Genomic DNA, 20835 nt, shown 5'->3' on the forward strand with positions numbered 1-20835 from the left:
TCTTCTAATCCACGGGAGGAGCCCTCCCGCAACGAATTATCCGATCCAAAATATCGGTACCATCGAGTTTCGAGGTTAAGAAACCCTGGCGTGGGTCAATGTGCCCACACTTGACCGAGGAGAAATCACGAGTTGGTGACTAGCTGGATATTGGATGCGAAGAAAACTCCAGAGTCAGACATAACTCTCAGATTTTTGGTCCAAGCGTATGAAAGGATGGAGTTTATCAAACAAACCCTCAACTGAGATGGGAAAGTGGCAGGAGCAGCAGGTTGTAGGGGGAAGGTCGGAGATCAGGTCAGGGCCCCAGAGCTGTCCTCGAAAGTGTTTTCCGTCCAGGCGGTCTGCGTGCTTTATGATGTTGCCATGCCGGGGGTTCTAGGTGTTCAACCCCCTTCTCACCCGGGCGCCTGCCCGCTTCCGCCTCTTCCCGGCAACCTCGTCCACTGCCCCGGCCCCGGCCCCGGCCCTGGAGTCTCTCCACGCGCTGCCGCCTCGCAAACAGGCATCTCTAGGTCAGTTGTGACGAAGTAACTCGGTCCGGGACTTGTGGCCCTGGTGGGCCTCGCAGAGTGCTCGGGGAAAGCAGGGACGGAATGGCCTTAGGAGACGACTCCTGGAGCGTCGGGTGACCTCCACGAGGCTCCAAAGTTTCCAGAGCTCAGGAAACGAGTCATTGCAGATTGCACAAAGCAGATGCAATCTCCCACAGCTCCCTGGTGGTCTAGTGGCTAGGATTCGGCGCTTTCACCGCCGCGGCCCGGGTTCGATTCCCGGTCAGGGAACTCCTTTTGCGCCATCTGGCACCCTCCAAGGGCCAGGTGTGGAGAAGCCGCCGCACCGACTGCCACGCTCCGCCCAAAGAAGGGCAAGTAATGGTAGGCTGCTTCTCAGGACACTCAGCACTTGCTTAGCTCCGCACAAGTGACTCTCCAGAACTACTGAGCGTCTTGCACGGGCTTACACAACTGCGCGGCGACGCCAATCCACGTGGGGCTGCACCCGAGAACCCCACGCTTCTTGCCGCTGCCTCAGATCCCAATGACTAAGAGGGAGGCCAAGCCAAGTCCTGGCGTTTGTGCGCACCTGGAAACCGCCGGGTCAGCTGAGCCTCCTGAGCAACTTTCACAGGTAAAACGCTTGTTAGGCCCTTCAACACAGGTGACTGGAGGCGATACCCGCGAGGGTGGGAGGGGGGTGAGCGGCGGATGAGGTCCTTGAGGGCTGTCCCCTTGGAGAGTGAGCGCCAGTAGGGAGGTGACGTTAACTGACCCAACAAAGGCAGCATGTGAAGTATGCACAAATGGAAAACTCGTACCAGGCCCGTAAGCGGAAGGTAGGTGTGAAAATCAACACCGGAACATCAAAACGATGGTATTACAGTCAATTCCCACAATTTCTACACTCTACCAAGCATATGCGCACGTTTTCCCTTTTCCATTCAATGCTCCGAAGAGGGGTTCGGATAAATCCTGCGTCCACTGTAAGTCAAGAGGAGAGCAAGAGTCAGGGAGGCGAACTGGACTGACTCGACGGAGGCAGCAGGTAGAAACAGGTAGATGAGACGGCTTGGTGGCTGCTGGTCTGGAGCCGCTGCTGAAAGGCGGTCTGGTTAGCCAGATGGTGGGTTGTCATGTGGGGGACTGTCGGTGGGATTCTTTGGCGGAGAGTCGTTTGGAAGAATGGCGACCCTGAGTATAGGGTGGGGGGATAGGAGGCTGTGCTGTGCCAGTAGGGCATGCACTGCTGGCAGGGAGGAGGGGCGAGGGGCAGGAGGGAGAGAGGGGGACCAGAGTCACGAAGGTGGTACTCCCTAGGCACTTGGGATGTGCTGACCCCTGTGATCTCCCCACATGCGGGAAACTCGTCTGAGGTCTTTGTGCCAGTGGGCACCTGGGTTCACCTCAGACTTGCATAAGGTCACCAGAGATCCTTTGTGGCCCTCCTCCTAGAGATCTTGAGGGCGCTTCCTTGGTACTCTCACTGAACCTCACGAACAGTCAGATATGAGCTCTTTGTCTTTTACACAGCGAACACGGTTACTGGCAAAAAGCCCTGGCCCAAAGGTTGCGTTTAAACAGAAGTGATAAAAATGATTGTGGGTTTTTTTTCCCCTAGTCATAGAAGTTATCACTTTTTTTTTTCCTGATATTGTTGTTGTCCTTTTTGTGTTTTTTTATTTTTTATTTTTATTTCAGGATAGTATGAGGGTGCAAACATTTTGGTTACATTTTATGTCTCTGCCTCACCCAAGCGAGGATTAGAGGCATGCCCTTCCCCTCTACAATGCTCACCGCATCCATTACTTGTGAGTTTATCCCCCGCCCAACCCCCTAATCCCTGGAGAATATTACTACCGTGTGAGCACCATAGTGTTGATCAGTCAGTGCCAATTTGATGGTGAGTACATGTGGAGCCTATTCTTCCGATCTTGAGACACTACACTTCGGATAATGGGCTCAAGCTCTATCCAGGAAAACATAAGAGGTGCTAGATCACTGTTGTTTCTTATAATTGAGTCATATTCCATTGTATACATATACCAAATTGTAATAATCCACTCATGAACCGACGGGCACTTGGGTTGTTTCCACATCCTTGCAATAGTGAATTGTGCTGCCGTAAACATTCGGGTGCCGATGTGTTTATTATAGAATGTCTTTTGCTCTTTTGGGTAGATGCCTAATAGTGCTATTGCTGCATCGAATGGTATTTCTATTTTTAGCTCTTTGAGGTATCTCCAAATTCTTTTCCACAGAGGTTGCACTAATTTGCAATCCCAGCCTGTGGGTTTTTTTCTGGACAAATTCCTGGAAACGCACAACCTTCCAAGACTCAATCAGGAAGAAATAGAACTCCTGAACAGACCGATGAGGAGCAGTGAGATTGAATCAGTAATAAAAAGTCTTACAACAGCAACAACAACCACAAAGCTCCAGACCAGATGGATTCACAGCTGAATTCTACCAGTTCTACAAAGTAGAACTGGTACCCATACTGCAGAAATTATTCCATAACACTGAGAAGCAGGGAATCCTCCCCAACTCATTCTATGAAGCCATCATTACCTTGATACCAAAGCCAGGAAAGGACACAACAAAAAAAAGAAAACCACAGACCAACATCCCTTATGAATATAGATGCAAAAATCCTCAATAAAATACCAGCAAACAGGGATTCAACAACACATAAAAAAAAAAGTCCACCATGACCAAGTGGGCTTCATCTCAGGGATGCAAGGATGCTTCAACATAAGTAAATCAATAAATGTGATTCACTACATAAACAGAAGCAAAAACAAAGACCACATGATCATCTCAATAGATGCAGAAAAAGCATTTGACAAAATCCAGCACCTTTTATGACGGAAACCCTCAACAAACTAGGGATAGAAGGAACATATCTCAAAATTATAAAAGCCATACATGACAAGCCCACAGCCAACACTCATTCTGAATGGGGAAAAGTTGACAGCATCCCCCCTAAGAACTGGAACAAGGCAAGGGTGCCCACTGTCATCACTTCTACTCAAGATAGTGCTGGAAGTCCTAGCCAGAGCAATCAGGCAAGAGAAAGAAAGAAAGAAAGCATATCCAAATCGGGAAAGAGGAGGTCAAACTATTTCTTTTTTGCTGACGATATGATCTTGTGTCTACAAAACCACAAAGGCTCTACCAAGACACTCCTGGAATTGATAAATACATTCAGCAAAGTCCCAGGTTATAAAATCAATCTACACAAATCAGTAGCATTTCTATATACCAATAACAGCCAAGCTGAGAGTCAAATCAAAGACTCAATACCTTTTACAATAGCTACAAAGAAAATAAAATACCTAGGAATATACTTAACCAAGGAGGTCAAAGATCTCTACAAGGAGATCTACAAAACGCTGAAGAAAGAAATCGCAGATGACACAAACAATTGGAGAAACATATCATGCTCATGGATTGGCAGAATCAATATTGTTAAAATGTCCATACTAACCAAAAGTGAGTTACAGATTCAATGCAATCCCCATCAAAATACCAATGGCATATTTCACAGATCTAGAAAAAAATAATTCTACACTTTGTTTGGAACCACAAAAGTGCCCAGATAGCCAAAGAAATCCTAAGCAAAAAAAAAAAAAAAAAAAAAAAAGCTGGAGGCATCACATTACCAGACTTCAAACTATAGTACAAGGCTATAGTAATCCAAACAGCACAGTATTGGCACAACAATAGAGACATAGATCAATAGAACAGAATAGAGAACCCAAATATAAAACCATCTATCTACAGCCAAATGATCTTCAACAAAGCAGACAACAACGTACACTGGGGAAAAGAAGCCCTGTTCAATAAATGGTGCTGGGAAAATCGGATAAGCACATGCAGAAGAATGAAACAGGATCCCTATCTCTCACCACTCACGAAAATTAATTCAATATGAATAAAAGACTTCAATGTAAGGCATGAAACCATAAGAATTCTAGAAGATTTGGTCCTCACCTGGAGAAAAAAAAAAAAAAACATTAAAAAAATTCTAGAAGAAAATGTAGGAAAAAGTCCTCTAGATATTAGTCTAGGCAAAGGATTTATTTATGACTAAGACCCCAATGGCAATTACAGCAACAACAAAAATAAATAAATGAGACTTGATTAAATTACAAGGCTTCTGCACAGCTAAGGAAATATTCAACAGAATAGACAGCCTACGGAATGGGAGAAAATATTCACAATCTACACATTCGATACAGGGCTAACATCCAGAATCTACAAAAAATTCAAACAAATTGGCAAGAAACAACAGCGACAACCACCCCATTAAAAAGTGGGCAAAAGACATGAACAGAAGTTTTTCAAAAGAAGATAGATAAATGGCCAAGAAACTTACGAAAAAATGCTCAACATCACCAATCATCGGGGAAATGCAAATTAAAACCACAGTGAGATATCACCTTACTCCTTATAGAATGGCTTTTATTAAAAAGTCCAAAAGCAATAGATGCCGGCACTGATGCAGAGAGAAAGGAACGCTTGCTTATGCACTGTTGGCGGGACTCCAGATTAGTACAACCCCTTTGGAAAACAGTATGGAGATTTCTCAAAGAACTCAAAGTAGACCTACCATTCAATCCAGCAATCCTACTACTGGGCATCTCCCCAGAGGAAAACAAGTCATTTTATTAAAAAGACACCTGCACTGTAATGTTTATAGCAGCACAATTCACAATTGCAAAGATCTGGAATCAACCCAAGTGCCCATCAATTCATGAGTGCATTAACAAAATGTGGTATATCTATCTATGCCATGAAGTACTACTCCAGCCATAAAAAGGATGAATTAATGCCTTCTGGAGGACTTCGGAAGGAATTGGAGATCATTATCCTAAGTGAAGCATCTCAAGAATGGGAAAACAAACACCACATGTACTCCGATAAACTGGAACTAACCGATGGGCACACAGGTGCATAGAGGGAAGTAAAAGTCATTGGAAATCAAGCAGGGAGGAGGGGGAGAAAGGGAGGGGCAAAACCCCACCTAACCGGTAGGATGAACACTACTCAGGTGATGGCATGTTTATAGCCCTGACTCAAGCTGTGTGACAAAAACATTTGTACCCCCTTAGTATTTTGAAATAATAATAAGAAGAAGAATAAAACCCTAAAGCAATCACTAAGTAACAAAAGAAAGCATGATAGCTAATAAGCCAGCAAAGAAGAGTAAATGATACGATATGAAAACCATGCAAACAGTATGACCCAGCAATCGCTCTTCCAGGACTCTACCCTATAGAAATACCTGCACAACTGGCCAAAGATATGTGTACAAGAATACTGTCTGCAGCATTGTTTGTAATAATAAAAGCAAGTGATCAAATTAATGTCAAAAGTATATGGGAAAATGTAACCAAATACGAGTAAAAACAACCGATGGAACTCTTGTCAGAAGTAAGGTAGAGGATAATATCGATGTTCCTGGGTTTTCCTATTCTTACAGGTTCCCACGTATACGCCTAGTTTGTTCTCAAGGGACCTCATCTTCTAGGAGGATCCGAAGGACTCTTATTTTGGGTTCTCTTGCCATGCACAAGATAGAGCGCGCTCCTGCGCGCTGTGCTCTCTCTCTGTCTGCGCAGTTCGGTAGAGGCTTGGAAAGACTGCAAACATTTTAAAACATATGCCACGTCCCTGGGTGGGCTCGAACCACCAACCTTTCGGTTAACAGCCGAACGCGCTAACCGATTGCGCCACAGAGACGACCACAGGAGGCCATTCTGGGCTATGTTATCAAATGAGTACTCACAAACTTCCCATCCCTCCGCCCCTTGCAGGACGACTGGGCAAGTTCCAAAGGCTCAGAAAACCGGAGAGGCTCATTACATCATCTCTTGCAGACCCAGATTCTTCGAGAAATGGGCCCGCGTTCCCCTGGTTCTTTTGTTGAATCTCATGAGTAAAAAAATGAGGTCTTTGGCTTGTATAGGTTAAACCTGGTTCTTGGACTTTATCTCTCTGTCATCTATCTTTCTACCTATCTCATTTATACATGGTCGATAATTTCCTTCCATCAGTGACATCAGTGTGGAAGGTTTGGGTTTTGGTTTAGTGAAATAAACCTCTTGTGATGAACTTGGGAGGTGGTTGACAGAGATCCATCCTCTGTTATAGTTTGTGATAGATGACAAACAACTCTGGCCAGTATGAGCTCCTCCAAGTCAGTACCCCTGTGCTATTGACATGTGTACATCCACATCAGGCTTTGGGCACTTCATTGCTTTATAGCACTGCTGAATTTTCCAGGACCTTTTTATTCTTTCCACATTCAGACCTGGAATTAGCCATTTCTCAAAATTCCTCGTTCATTCTAGTGGATGATGGTATTTAGAAACCGAGAGCTGTGCTCACTGATACTGCGGTATCATTGCCTCTCAGCAATAAAAACATCAAAAGGTCATATAGATATCTCTGATTCCAAACCGTTACCATAACACACAGCTCTTTCTTCCTTTCCCCATGACATATTTTATTTCCATCCTCTACAATGACAACACTGATTACCACATTATCAGCATATTTACTCATTTGTTCTGCCTTACAATGAACTCAAAGGAGTTTCAGAATTGCTCCACAATAAAATTAGCAACCCCAAACCCCAATTAAAGTACTGTACATGGTTTCTTTGAAGTCCCTAAAGAGCACTCCACTAAGAATGGGTAGGTAGAGGCCGGGCGCGGTGGCTCACGCCTGTAATCCTAGCACTCTGGGAGGCCGAGGTGGGCGGATCATTTGAGCTCAGGAGTTCGAGACCAGCCTGAGCAAGAGCGAGACCCCATCTCTACTAAAAATAGAAAGACATTATATGGACAGCTAAAAATATATATAGAAAAAATTAGCCGAGCATGGTGGTGCATGCCTGTAGTCCCAGCTACTCGGGAGGCTGAGACAGGAGGATCGCTTGAGCTCAGGAGTTTGAGGTTGCTGTGAGCTAGGCTGACGCCACGGCACTCACTCTAGCCTGGGGAACAGAGTGAGACTCTGTCTCAAAAAAAAAAAAAAAAAAAAAGAATGGGTAGGTAGAGCATTGCTTTTAAAAATGACCAGAGTTATCCTGATGTGGTGGTGTATGCCTGTAGTCCTAGATACCTAGGAGGCTGAGACGGGAGGATGGCTTCAGCCCAGGAGTTCAAGGTTGCAGTGAGCTATGATTGTACCACGTGACAGAGCAAGACCCTGTCTCATAAAAAAAAAAAAAATACCACAGGGACATTCAACTCCAATTACAGTGTAAAAAGTTGCAAGAGAGTATCGCTCCTGCTCTAACCATGAGAACACTCTAGATAAACAAAAAATAACAGTTTTTTTAATCACTGGAAAGCTTAGGATGCAAAGAAACTAAAACGAACTGAATTCCAGGAAGTGACAAATCCATTTCACCAAAGAAGAGATCCATGGCCATTTTTATCACATGTGAACTGGTCAGAGTAGGGGTCTACGATATATGTGAATGAAGTCCAGTTAATCCAAATCTTTCACAAATTTGTAACGGCAACATGTCGGTAACTGGGATGGATTAGAATCCCAAGGAGTGCTGGTCACAAATCTAGTGAGTACCCATCCAGATACTTTTGTCCACACTGTTATGGACTCAACTGTGTTCCCCCCAAACTCAAACGCTGAAGCTGTAACCCCCAAATAGCTGGAAATGTTGACTGTATTTGGAGACGGGGGCTTTAAAGAGGTAATTAAGTTAAATGAGGATGTTGAGGTGGGTTCCAGTCCAATCTGACTGGTGTTCTCCTAAGAAGAGGACATTAGGACACACAGAGGAAAACACCAGAGATGTGCCTTGCACAGAAAAAAGGCCATGTGATGACACAGCAAGAAGGTAGCCACATGCAAGCCAAGGAGAGAGGCCTCAGGAGAAACTAAACCCACCAACACCTTGATCTTGGACTTCTATCCTCCAGAACTGAGAGAAAATAAATTTCTGTTATTTAAGCCACCCACTTTGGTGATTTTTTTTTTTTTATGGCAACCCTAGCAAACTCATAGAGGTATCAACAAATTCAGGGTAGTACACTGAAAGCTGGAGGTATTGCAAGAGGACCATGTGTGTGTGTGTGTGTGTGTGTGTGAGAGAGAGAGAGAGAGAGAGAGACAGAGAGAGACAACTGCCAGGGGTCAAGGTGGTCATAACACAAGAAGCCAAACTGAAAGTAACAGTCAAGACTTTATGCACGTACCATGATAGTATAAGAAGAGGCTAAACAGAATGGGTGCCAGCTCTTTCGATGTTCCATTTTTCTCTATGGAATGGCACCAAGTAAGGGTCAGATGTCTCAGTGACAATGGGGGGATGTCTCACTGCCAAGGAAGCCTTGAACAAAAGACTCCTGCCATTTTATGGATCCAGGGGCCACAGGGAGAGAGAGAGGTATGGGTTAGGAATAGGAAAGTACTAAGTGCTGAGTCTGGGTTGATAAAAGTGTCTTTAAGTCCCCCTGATAAGATCATCTCCTCAGAGGCACCTGAGCAGTATTTCAGCTAAGTCCACCCGCACCCCACCCTATAAAGAATCCTCTGAAGAGAGGCCCCGGAGGGAGGGGCCTTAGTCCTTAACTGCAACTACCTCCAGAGACCGCAAAGCACTGGCTAGTCACCAAATGTGGCAGGGGAGAGGAGGGCAGCTTCCCCTCCTTAGGCCTACCTGGTAAAGCCTTTTAATTGCCTGTGGTGGGGCCTGAAAAATCACACATAGGATTTTGGCCTGGAGCTGGACTCAGACCGAAAATAATCCCCTCCCTCGCATGTACTTCCCAGAGTGCAAGTCAACAGCCTGGCAAATGCTGGGAACCAATAAATTTGCTGTGAGAGACAACAGTGGAATCTCATCCAAATATAAGGCAGATACCTTCCCCACGTGCTGAGCAGAAGACCACCGAAGGCAGGCACAGGGCAAAGGAGCCGAGCGGTCACCCCCAGGCACATAGGGCTTTCCCTGAGTGCCTAGCTTTGGACTGCTGAAGACTTAGTCGGGCAGGATTGCAGAGAACAAAACCACCAGGAACTTGGGGTCTTCACTGAGTACACTTCAGTAGCCCTCCAAAGGCTGGGCAGGGGGTGAGGATAGTAAATATGAAATATATCCTTCTGAGGCACGACGAGACTTTACCTTAGACCCCGAAGTCATCCACTGGAGCCTAGAAGCAAGGAAGCAGGGTGAAAAAAAAGCATCATTGGAAGCTTGCAGCAGGGATAGAGAGCAAAGGGGGTTCTATGAGCCAAAAAGCTAGCAGCCAGACATAAAAGCAAAAGAAAGCTGGCCTCTGGGCTGTACTGCATAAAGAAATGTCCATAGTCTCACCGACGCTGAGCTCCCCATCTCTAATGAAGGAAGAGTTGTAATCCCACACCCAAATATTTGAAGCCAGTGGCAGACTGAATCTAATTTAGATGTCACAAAACCTACACCCAGCTCAAGTACAGATTAGGTTGGCTCAAGGCTCTAAACTACAGGCCTGAAAGAAAAATAGGCAAGTCCATAATTGGGAGTAAATATTATTTCCTTCAATTTCTACTGTTCTTTTGCACACACTGTTTGACACATATTAAAAATTATAAGATGCATCATTAAACAACAAAGAGGCACATAATAAAGAGAAAATAGAGTCCATAAAAGTATAGCCCCAGAGGAGGTAGATGTTGGACTATATTAAACAAGGACTTATGGAATATAGTCTTGAAAAACAAAAAGGTAAACATGTGGTCAAAAGAGAAATGGAAACTGAAAAAGAACAAAATGGAAATTCTAGAAATAACAAATGTAATATGAGAAATGAAGGATGCACTCAATGGGATTAACAAGGGCCTTTGCATAGTGGAGAAAGGAAAGGTAGCTGCACCTTTCATCCTTTCGTCCCGCGTGAAAATCTTCCTGCCCCACGAGAGCTTCCACACCAAGGTAGTCACCACCTGCAGACCTCAAAATTGGATGAGGTGGAGGTGGGGTTGAGCCCAGCAGTGTGACTTGTTTTTGATGAAAGCTTCCAGCTTTAGCCAGACTTATTAACATGCAGAGGTGAAGAAAATCAGAGGAATTCCAAAATCTCTATGTATGAATCAGGGAGGAGATCAGCAGGAATAAATCACTTATGAGTAACGAGCAATCAAGGGAAGGGTAAAAGAATAGAATGGAAACCTGTTGGCTGACTCTGCAGGGAGGGGGCTCTGGGTGGATGGGATTACTACTTATTAGGTTAAGAGCCAAGCCTGCCGATGGGGAGCACAACCAAAGCACCTAGCCCTCTAACTCTCAGTTTCACAGCATGGTTGCTAAAGGCTGGTTCTAGTAGCTTCTGGAAGCCAACGAGCCTGAGCATAAAAATCCTATGAATTGGCACCTTCTGCCCTACAGTGGAAACCTGGCCAGGAACAGGACAGCAAATCCAGGTACTGGTTCTCTGGGGAATCCACTGATCTGAACCTATGGAAAGTTTATTTCTTCAGTGGTTGGTGCAATCTCTTTGTCCTCCCACTGCTTGGTGCCTCAAGAACCAGTTTCTCCCGAGCTAGAGATGGCCACTAGCTCTTCTTGCAAGAAGGTGTTCAGGGCCCAGTGACAGTTCAGGAGGCTAAACATACTCAAACTGCTCCAGAAAAATCTGTGTGATATCTGAACTTTTCTTGTCTGATACCTCTGGTGAGTCCCTGGTACAGGCCAAGTCCTGAAGGATCCTTCTTTTACTCTCTTGTGTCTTACAGAGACATAGAGCAAATAAGTGAAAGTTTATTCCAAGACTTCTTCCCTTTACTACACTCTTGACCACACCCTTTGGCCATGGAAGGAGGCCAGGCCAGAGCAAAACAATTTGACTACATTTGAGGTGGACACAAGACCCTTACTCCTCTATCCTTTAAAGCTTTTTGCCCTCTACCTTTGTCTAAGAATCATATTCTCACTCTTTGTTTTGTTTATGGTTAGCCGGATACAGATTTGTACTACTCTTAATATGTAAACCTTTTTCTGGCTGATACACTACTATAACTAACTATCATGTATTTTCATACAAAATCTGAGAAGACCTGTACCCATTATAATTAGCGGCACTTTTTATTTCAGAATATTACAGGGGTACAAATGTTTTGGTTACATGAATTGTTTTTGTACAGTTTGAGTCAAAGGTATAAGTGTACCCCTCCCCCAGATATTGTGCATTGTACCTACTAGGTGTGAATTTACCCAGTCCCTCCCCCCACCCCCAACTGTTTGGTTTCCTTGAGTTTTACTTCCACATGTGCACATGAGTGTTGATCTATTAGTTCTAATTTAGTAGTGAGTACAAGTGGTGTTTGTTTTTCCATTCTTCGGATACTTCACTTAGAATAATGGTCTCCAGTTCCTTCCAGGTTGTTAACAAAAGGCAACCATTTTTTTTTTTTTAATAGCTTAGTAGTACTCCATGGTATACATATACGACATTTTATTAATCCACTCGTGTATTGATGGGCACTTGGGTTGATTCCACATCTTTACGATTGTGAGTTGTGCTGCAATAAATATTCGGGTGCAAGTGCCTTTTTGATAAAATGACTTTTTTTCCTTTGGGTAAATCGCCAATAGTGCGATTTGCTGGATCACATAATGGCAGGTCTACTTTTAGTTCTTTGAGGTATCTCCGTGCTACTCTACATAGATGGTGTACCAGTTTGCAGTCTCACCAACAGTGCGTAAGCGCTCATAAACCGCCGCCTCCTGCAGCTTCTGGGAGCCGGAGAGTCAGCCTGGGGAGATGGCACAGTGGCGCTTAGTTCTGGATCTGGAACCTGCGTGAGATGCGGGATTCCCTAGCCAGATTGTGGGTCCCCAGGGTCTTGGCCTCGGGGGTAGGCGCGAAACCTTAAGCCCAGACCTATGGGAGCTACAGTGTCTCTGAGGGATCGCTGGTATTTCCGGGGGTCTTTTTCACTTGAATTTTGAAGTACAGTTGGATTTCTTATGTTGCAAACTGTATAATAATGTAAATCGCAGATGCTGAGCTTTCCAGACTTTTACCTCACACCAGAAGTCAGCATGCGGTTTCCGTAGTGTAGTGGCTATCACGTTCGCCTCACACGCGAAAGGTCCCCGGTTCGAAACCGGGCGGAAACAGTGCCCTTTTCCTGAACGTCAATCCTTTCTCAACAGGGGCGGGGGAAAGGGGTCACCTCGACGGGGCTCGGGTGCTGAGCGAGTGTAGTAAGTAGGGAGGCAAATGCGTAGGTAGCTGCATCTTTGAGTCGCAGGACATACGAGTGAAATTGTCATTACTACCACCCAGCCGATATACTGGCTACCAATCCACACCTCATTTTTCTCCTCCTATCCCTTCTGGAGAGGAGGCCACAGATGTCACCGGCTCCCACGAAGGGACGTGGGGGCACACGACAATCACCTCTTCAGGAGACCAGGAAATCCCTTAAGTGATTGTGTCCCTGAAAGCTCAGGAAGTATTTCTGAGGGGTCCTGGGTGGCTTCTCTCCATCTGGGAGCACAGGTGCAGAACAGGTTCACTTGCCTGAGAGAAAACCAATCCAAATCCGCTTCTGGATCTCAGCCTGAGGCTGTATACAGTCCACCTTCCACAGTCACACCAATTAAAAGTCTATATATTTTATATTAGAATTGCATACGTTCCTCTACTCTAAATAATCTCCAGAAAACTGTTAGGGTCCGAACCACCGTCCGGACGTTCAGGCAAACAACAATTTTAATAGCTACAATTCCCGATGTGTGGTGTCCGGATCCCGGAAGGCTCTCACTCCCTGGCCCGCCCTTCTCTACTGCTTTGTCCCTGCACCTTGGCAGCTCTGCCTTGACGGGTTTGGGGCCGCTGCGCCCAGCGCTTGCTGTGCCCTCCGTTCTCTGGAGGGAGCGCTTAGGCATCGTGGTGCCACAGGCCGCTGCTTGGGCCTGCTGAGTGGCCACCACTGGTGTAGCTGCAGGCCGAGGCTCCCGCATCCTCAGGAATCTGCCCTTTACCCAGGCGAAAGGCCCAGCCGCTCTCCCCACGGCTTCCTGGCAGCGGTACTAGGGCTTTTGCCCACAAGCCTCGTCCTTCCTTGGTCCCTACAGCCATGGCCTCTAAAGATTCACCACGGTTGAGCTCTCCGTACAGCTGCAGAGCTACACTGCTTCCTGGAGGTTTAGTTTCTGCCCAGGCCCAGCACTGATAGCATGGATCAGCAGTGACTTTATGATTCTCTGCCTGGACTTCATGGATCCGCCAAGAGTGTAGGGGAGTGTGACAAGGTTATTAGTTCCAAATGTTCTGTTCTATGCGCAGAACGGCACCAGAACACACCCCCCACGCTGGAAGGCGGGGCCTGGAGGGCGGTTGCTGCACCTCAGGCCAAGCCCTGATTGCTGTAGTATCACAATCCCGCCCCCAAGTCAGCCAAGTCGGTAAGTAGACAAAGTCATTAGCATCTTATTCCGCAAAAAACGCCAGTGGGATTTTTCTTTCCCTCATTTCCTCAGCTGACAGAAGCCCTGCTCCTGGCTGCTGCATCTCTGCATAGACCAGGCTTACCTGAATAACAAATACTCCAGCAGAGATAATAACCGAGGTTTAGTTGACAGTGAGAAAAGAAGAAAAACAACTACATGCTTTGGCCAGACACTGAACCTAGGGAAGAGGAAAAAAATCACTAAAGATTCTAGTTTGGCAGGGCACAGCGGCCCCAAACCCGTCAAGGCAGAGCTGCCAAGGTGCAGGGACAAAGCAGTAGAGAAGGGCGGGCCAGGGGGTGAGAGCCTTCCGGGATCCGGACACCACACATCGGGAATTGTAGCTATTAAAATTGTTGTTTGCCTGAACGTCCGGACGGTGGTTCGGACCCTAACAGTTTTCTGGAGATTATTTAGAGTAGAGGAACGTATGCAATTCTAATATAAAATATATAGACTTTTAATTGGTGTGACTGTGGAAGGTGGACTGTATACAGCCTCAGGCTGAGATCCAGAAGCGGATTTGGATTGGTTTTCTCTCAGGCAAGTGAACCTGTTCTGCACCTGTGCTCCCAGATGGAGAGAAGCCACCCAGGACCCCTCAGAAATACTTCCTGAGCTTTCAGGGACACAATCACTTAAGGGATTTCCTGGTCTCCTGAAGAGGTGATTGTCGTGTGCCCCCACGTCCCTTCGTGGGAGCCGGTGACATCTGTGGCCTCCTCTCCAGAAGGGATAGGAGGAGAAAAATGAGGTGTGGATTGGTAGCCAGTATATCGGCTGGGTGGTAGTAATGACAATTTCACTCGTATGTCCTGCGACTCAAAGATGCAGCTACCTACGCATTTGCCTCCCTACTTACTACACTCGCTCAGCACCCGAGCCCCGTCGAGCTGACCCCTTTCCCCCGCCCCTGTTGAGAAAGGATTGACGTTCAGGAAAAGGGCACTGTTTCCGCCCGGTTTCGGACCGGGGACCTTTCGCGTGTGAGGCGAACGTGATAGCCACTACACTACGGAAACCGCATGCTGACTTCTGGTGTGAGGTAAAAGTCTGGAAAGCTCAGCATCTGCGATTTACATTATTATACAGTTTGCAACATAAGAAATCCAACTGTACTTCAAAATTCAAGTGAAAAAGACCCCCGGAAATACCAGCGATCCCTCAGAGACACTGTAGCTCCCATAGGTCTGGGCTTAAGGTTTCGCGCCTACCCCCGAGGCCAAGACTCTGGGGACCCACAATCTGGCTAGGGAATCCCGCATCTCACGCAGGTTCCAGATCCAGAACTAAGCGCCACTGTGCCATCTCCCCAGGCTGACTCTCTGGCTCCCAGAAGCTGCAGGAGGCGGCGGTTTATGAGCGCTTACGCACTGTTGGTGAGACTGCAAACTGGTACACCATCTATGTAGAGTAGCACGGAGATACCTCAAAGAACTAAAAGTAGACCTGCCATTATTTGATCCAGCAAATCGCACTATTGGCGATTTACCCAAAGGAAAAAAAGTCATTTTATCAAAAAGGCACTTGCACCCGAATATTTATTGCAGCACAACTCACAATCGTAAAGATGTGGAATCAACCCAAGTGCCCATCAATACACGAGTGGATTAATAAAATGTCGTATATGTATACCATGGAGTACTACTAAGCTATTAAAAAAAAATGGTTGCCTTTTGTTAACAACCTGGAAGGAACTGGAGACCATTATTCTAAGTGAAGTATCCGAAGAATGGAAAAACAAACACCACTTGTACTCACTACTAAATTAGAACTAATAGATCAACACTCATGTGCACATGTGGAAGTAAAACTCAATGGAAACCAAACAGTTGGGGGGGGGGGAGGAGGGACTGGGTAAATTCACACCTAATAGGTACAATGCACAATATCTGGGGGAGGGGTACACTTATACCTTTGACTCAAACTGTACAAAAACAATTCATGTAACCAAAACATTTGTACCCCTGTAATATTCTGAAATAAAAAGTGCCGCTAATTATAATGGGTACAGGTCTTCTCAGATTTTGTATGAAAATACATGATAGTTAGTTATAGTAGTGTATCAGCCAGAAAAAGGTTTACATATTAAGAGTAGTACAAATCTGTATCCGGCTAACCATAAACAAAACAAAGAGTGAGAATATGATTCTTAGACAAAGGTAGAGGGCAAAAAGCTTTAAAGGATAGAGGAGTAAGGGTCTTGTGTCCACCTCAAATGTAGTCAAATTGTTTTGCACTGGCCTGGCCTCCTTCCATGGCCAAAGGGTGTGGTCAAGAGTGTAGTAAAGGGAAGAAGTCTTGGAATAAACTTTCACTTATTTGCTCTATGTCTCTGTAAGACACAAGAGACTAAAAGAAGGATCCTTCAGGACTTGGCCTGTACCAGGGACTCACCAGAGGCATCAGACAAGAAAAGTTCAGATATCACACAGATTTTTCTGGAGCAGTTTGAGTATGTTTAGCCTCCTGAACTGTCACTGGGCCCTGAACACCTTCTTGCAAGAAGAGCTAGTGGCCATCTCTAGCTCGAGAGAAACTGGTTCTCGAGGCACCAAGCAGTGGGAGGACAAAGAGATTGCACCAACCACTGAAGAAATAAACTTTCCATAGGTTCGGGTCAGTGGATTCCCCAGAGAACCAGTACCTGGATTTGCTGTCCTGTTCCTGGCCAGGTTTCCACTGTAGGGCAGAAGGTGCCAATTCATAGGATTTTTATGCTCAGGCTCGTAGGCTTCCAGAAGCTACTAGAACCAGCCTTTAGCAACCATGCTGTGAAACTGAGAGTTAGAGGGCTAGGTGCTTTGGTTGTGCTCCCCATCGGCAGGCTTGGCTCTTAACCTAATAAGTAGTAATCCCATCCACCTAGAGCCCCCTCCCTGCAGAGTCATCCAACAGGTTTCCATTCTATTCTTTTACCCTTCCCTTGATTGCTCGTTACTCATAAGTGATTTATTCCTGCTGATCTCCTCCCTGATTCATACATAGAGATTTTGGAATTCCTCTGATTTTCTTCACCTCTGCATGTTAATAAGTCTGGCTAAAGCTGGAAGCTTTCATCAAAAACAAGTCACACTGCTGGGCTCAACCCCACCTCCACCTCACCCAATTTTGAGGTCTGCAGGTGGTGGCTACCTTGGTGTGGAAGCTCTTGTGGGGCAGGAAGATTTTCACGCGGGACGAAAGGATGAAAGGTGCAGCTACCTTTCCTTTCTCCACTATGCAAAGGCTCTTGTTAACCCCTTTGAGTGCATCCTTCATTTCTCATATTACATTTGTTATTTCTAGAATTTCCATTTTGTTCCTTTTCAGTTTCCATTTCTCTTTTGACCACATGTTTACCTTTTTGTTTTTCAAGACTATATTCCATAAGTCCTTGTTTAATATAGTCCAACATCTACCTCCTCTGGGGCTATACTTTTATGGACTCTATTTTCTCTTTATTATGTGCCTCTTTGTTGTTTAATTATGTATCTTATAATTTTTAATATGTGTCAAACAGTGTGTGCAAAAGAACAGTAGAAATTGAAGGAAATAATATTTACTCCCAATTATGGACTTGCCTATTTTTCTTTCAGGCCTCTAGTTTAGAGCCTTGAGCCAACCTAATCTGTACTTGAGCTGGGTGTAGGTTTTGTGACATCTAAATTAGATTCAGTCTGCCACTGGCTTCAACTATTTGGGTGTGGGATTACAACTCTTCCTTCATTAGAGATGGGGAGCTCAGCGTCGGTGAGACTATGGACATTTCTTTATGCAGTACAGCCCAGAGGCCAGCTTTCTTTTGCTTTTATGTCTGGCTGCTAGCTTTTTGGCTCATAGAACCCCCTTTGCTCTCTATCCCTGCTGCAAGCTTCCAATGATGCTTTTTTTTTCACCCTGCTTCCTTGCTTCTAGGCTCCAGTGGATGACTTCGGGGTCTAAGGTAAAGTCCCGTCGTGCCTCAGAAGGATATATTTCATATTTACTATCCTCACCCCCTGCCCAGCCTTTGGAGGGCTACTGAAGTGTACTCAGTGAAGACCCCAAGTTCCTGGTGGTTTTGTTCTCTGCAATCCTGCCCGACTAAGTCTTCAGCAGTCCAAAGCTAGGCACTCAGGGAAAGCCCTATGTGCCTGGGGGTGACCTCTCGGCTTCTTTGCCCTGTGCCTGCCTTCGGTGGTCTTCTGCTCAGCACGTGGGGAAGGTATCTGCCTTATATTTGGACGAGATTCCACTGTTGTCTCTCACAGCAAATTTATTGGTTCCCAGCATTTGCCAGGCTGTTGACTTGCACTCTGGGAAGTACATGCGAGGGAGGGGATTATTTTCAGTCTGAGTCCAGCTCCAGGCCAAAATCCTATGTGTGATTTTTCAGGCCCCACCACAGGCAATTAAAAGGCTTTACCAGGTAGGCCTAAGGAGGGGAAGCTGTCCTCCCCTCCCCTGCCACATTTGGTGACTAGCCAGTGCTTTGCAGTCTCTGGAGGTAGTTGCAGTTAAGGACTAAGGCCCCTCTCTCCGGGGCCTCTCTTCAGAGGATTCTTTATAGGGTGGGGTGCGGGTGGACTTAGCTGAAATACTGCTCAGGTGCCTCTGAGGAGATGATCTTATCAGGGGGACTTAAAGACACTTTTATCAACCCAGACTCAGCACTTAGTACTTTCCTATTCCTAACCCATACCTCTCTCTCTCCCTGTGGCCCCTGGATCCATAAAATGACAGGAGTCTTTTGTTCAAGGCTTCCTTGGCAGTGAGACATCCCCCCATTGTCACTGATACATCTGACCCTTACTTGGTGCCATTCCATAGAGAAAAATGGAACATCGAAAGAGCTGGCACCCATTCTGTTTAGCCTCTTCTTATACTATCATGGTACGTGCATAAAGTCTTGACTGTTACTTTCAGTTTGGCTTCTTGTGTTATGACCACCTTGACCCCTGGCAGTTGTCTCTCTCTGTCTCTCTCTCTCTCTCTCTCTCTCTCTCACACACACACACACACACACACACGGTCCTCTTGCAACACCTCCAGCTTTCAGTGTACTACCCTGAATTTGTTGATACCTCTATGAGTTTGCTAGGGTTGCCATAAAAAAAAAAATCACCAAAGTGGGTGGCTTAAATAACAGAAATTTATTTTCTCACAGTTCTGGAGGATAGAAGTCCAAGATCAAGGTGTTGGTGGGTTTAGTTTCTCCTGAGGCCTCTGTCCTTGGCTTGCATGTGGCCACCTTCTTGCTGTGTCATCACATGGCCTTTTTTCTGTGCAAGGCACATCTCTGGCGTTTTCCTCTGTGTGTCCTAATGTCCTCTTCTTAGGAGAACACCAGTCAGATTGGACTAGAACCCACCTCAACATCCTCATTTAACTTAATTACCTCTTTAAAGCCCCCGTCTCCAAATACAGTCAACATTTCCAGCTATTTGGGGGTTAAAGCTTCAGCGTTTGAGTTTGGGGGGAACACAGTTGAGTCCATAGCAGTGTGGACAAAAGTATCTGGATGGGTACTCACTAGATTTGTGACCAGCGCTCCTTGGGAGTCTAATCCATCCCAGTTACCGACATGTTGCCGTTACAAATTTGTGAAAGATTTGGATTAACTGCACTTTATTCACATATATCGTAGACCCCTACTCTGACCAGTTCACATGCGATAAAAATGGCCATGGATCTCTTCTTTGGTGAAATGGATTTGTCACTTCCTGGAATTCTGTTCGTTTTAGTTTCTTTGCATCCTAAGCTTTCCAGTGATTAAAAAACTGTTATTTTTTGTTTATCTAGAGTGTTCTCATGGTTAGAGCAGGAGCGATACTCTCTTGCAACTTTTTACACTGTAATTGGAGTTGAATATCCCTGTGGTATTTTTTTTTTTTTTTTTTATGAGACAGGGTCTTGCTCTGTCACGTGGTACAATCATAGCTCACTGCAATCTTGAACTCCTGGGCTGAAGCCATCCTCCCGCCTCAGCCTCCTAAGTATCTAGGACTACAGGCATACACCACCACATCAGGATAACTCTGGTCATTTTTAAAAGCAATGCTCTACCTACCCATTCTTAGTGGAGTGCTCTTTAGGGACTTCAAAGAAACCATGTACAGTACTTTAATTGAGGTTTGGGGTTGATAATTTTATTGTGGAGCAATTCTGAAACTCCTTTGAGTTCATTGTAAGACAGAACAAATGAGTAAATATGCTGATAATGTGGTAATCAGTGTTGTCATTGTGAGAGGATGGAAATAAAATATGTCATGGGGAAAGGAAGAAAGAGCTGTGTGTTATGGTAACGGTTTGGAATCAGAGATATCTATATGACCTTTTGATGTTTTTATTGCTGAGAGGCAATGATACCGCAGTATCAGTGAGCACAGCTCTCGGTTTCTAAATACCATCATCCACTAGAATGAACGAGGAATTTTGAGAAATGGCTAATTCCAGGTCTGAATGTGGAAAGAATAAAAAGGTCCTGGAAAATTCAGCAGTGCTATAAAGCAATGAAGTGCCCAAAGCCTGATGTAGATGTACGCATGTCAATAGCACAGGGGTACTGACTTGGAGGAGCTCGTACTGGCCAGAGTTGTTTGTCATCTGTCACAAACTATAACAGAGGATGGATCTCTGTCAACTACCTCCCAAGTTCATCACAAGAGGTTTATTTCACTAAACCAAAACCCAAACCTTCCACACTGATGTCACTGATGGGAGGAAATTATCGACCGTGTATAAATGAGATAGGTAGAAAGATAGATGACAGAGAGATAAAGTCCAAGAACCAGCTTTAATCTATAAAAGCCAAAGACCTCATTTTTTACGCATGAGATTCAACAAAAGAATTAGGGGAACGCGGGCCCCTTACTCTAAGAATCTGGGTCTGCAAGAGAT

At 45.4% G+C, this 20835-nt stretch overlaps 4 non-coding genes across 4 annotated transcripts; 2 read left to right on the forward strand and 2 right to left on the reverse strand.

The window, feature by feature from the left end:
• The first annotated feature begins 713 nt into the window (after positions 1-713).
• On the forward strand, positions 714-785 carry TRNAE-UUC (transfer RNA glutamic acid (anticodon UUC)). The gene has a single exon. It is a non-coding gene; the product is annotated as a tRNA-Glu (tRNA).
• Positions 786-6171: 5386 nt separating this feature from the next.
• TRNAN-GUU (transfer RNA asparagine (anticodon GUU)) lies at positions 6172-6245 on the reverse strand. The gene has a single exon. It is a non-coding gene; the product is annotated as a tRNA-Asn (tRNA).
• Positions 6246-12563: 6318 nt separating this feature from the next.
• TRNAV-CAC (transfer RNA valine (anticodon CAC)) lies at positions 12564-12636 on the forward strand. Its single transcript has one exon. It is a non-coding gene; the product is annotated as a tRNA-Val (tRNA).
• A 2287-nt stretch (positions 12637-14923) lies between these two features.
• Positions 14924-14996, reverse strand: TRNAV-CAC (transfer RNA valine (anticodon CAC)). The gene has a single exon. It is a non-coding gene; the product is annotated as a tRNA-Val (tRNA).
• Between the last annotated feature and the right edge of the window lie 5839 nt (positions 14997-20835).

Source organism: Eulemur rufifrons, chromosome 8 (genome assembly GCF_041146395.1).
Source record: "Eulemur rufifrons isolate Redbay chromosome 8, OSU_ERuf_1, whole genome shotgun sequence".
NCBI classification, from domain to species: domain Eukaryota; kingdom Metazoa; phylum Chordata; class Mammalia; order Primates; family Lemuridae; genus Eulemur; species Eulemur rufifrons.